Source organism: Triticum aestivum, chromosome 6B (assembly GCF_018294505.1).
Source record: "Triticum aestivum cultivar Chinese Spring chromosome 6B, IWGSC CS RefSeq v2.1, whole genome shotgun sequence".
NCBI classification, from domain to species: Eukaryota; Viridiplantae; Streptophyta; class Magnoliopsida; order Poales; family Poaceae; genus Triticum; species Triticum aestivum.
This window is the reverse complement of record NC_057810.1, coordinates 444,217,895-444,219,415: the sequence shown is the minus strand read 5'-3', so window position 1 is coordinate 444,219,415 and position 1,521 is coordinate 444,217,895.

The window sequence follows — 1,521 nt, the reverse complement described above, 5'->3', positions numbered from 1 at the left end:
CAGCTAGTCTAGATACAGAAAGCAGATTATAGCCAATAGATTCAATGAGCATAACATTTTGTATGGAGCTATCATGTGAGATGGCCACCTTACCGAGGCCAACCACCTTACCCTTTGAGTTATCACCAAAAGTGACATACTTTTGAGGGTCGTCATTTTCAGCAACCTCATGAAACATATCTTTATCTTCGATCATATGATCGGTACATCCACTATCAAGGACCCATTCCTTTCCTTCTGCCATGTAGCCGCGAAGATTAGCCATGAGACCAAAGTGTCTCATTGCATCATCAAGATCATAGTCACTATCACCACCCTCATCATAGTATCCATATTCAACATCGTCATGTGATGGATCAATTCCTAGAGAGAGTGATTCATTAGATAAATGATCATGACAATAATCATCTTTATGAAATCTAATGGCTTCGGAGATAACATTGCTAATGATTCCAACATCTCCTTTGGCACGCATAAGGTCATGAAGCTCAAATAGACAATCATCAAACTTAGCATCACTAGTACTCATTTTATTCAAGGCAATTGACTTATGAAGAATCTCATCTAGATTCTGCAATTCCTTAAGAAATCTCCATATAGTATAAGCACAATCAAGAGTAGGCAAGTGACTAATCAAATTTCTAGGCAATCCTCTAATGATAAGATTGATAGTTCTAAGATTGCGAATCATGTAAAGATCCTCATCATGGGTAGGATGCAAGGGATCAACAAGGGGCACACAAGGGTTGGTAATGTACTTGCTCAAATGATATTCATTGAAAATCTCAAGCATCTCATTTTTTTCACTCATGAAAGTACTCTCCATCAAGTATAGGCACTCTATGTCTAAGACTCCCCAACATAGACTCATCCATCTTCCTCCAATGGTGATTAAACCAAAGCAATGGAGACCAAATCTCTAATACCAATTGAAATGATCGAGAAGACGTGTCTAGAGGGGGGTGAATAGACTCTCAACCAAGAAAATTAGCAATTTTTAAGTTCTTCAAATTGAGGTGGAGTTTAAGCACAAGTTTAAACATTCACAATACATATCAAGCAAGCATGCCAAGAGTATATGAGCAGAGGAAAGTAAAGCATGCAAATTGCAAGAATGTAAAGGGATGGGATTGGAGTGTGCAATCGCAATTGGAGACACGGAGATTTTTTGCGTGGTTACGATAGGTGGTGCTATCGTACATCCACGTTGATGGAGACTTCAACCCACGAAGGGTAACGGCTGCGCGGGTCCACGGAGGGCTCCACCCACAAAGGATCCACGAAGAAGCAACCTTGTCTATCGCACCATGGCCATCACCCACGAAGGACTTGCCTCACTAGGGTAGATTTCAAGAAGTAGGCGATCTCCTTGCCTGTACAAACTCTTTGGTTCAACTCCACAATCTTGACGGAGGCTCCCAAGTGACGCCTAACCAATCTAGGAGACACCACTCTCCAAAAGGTAATACATGGTGTGTTGTTGATGAACTCCTTGCTCTTGTGCTTCAAATGATAGTCTCC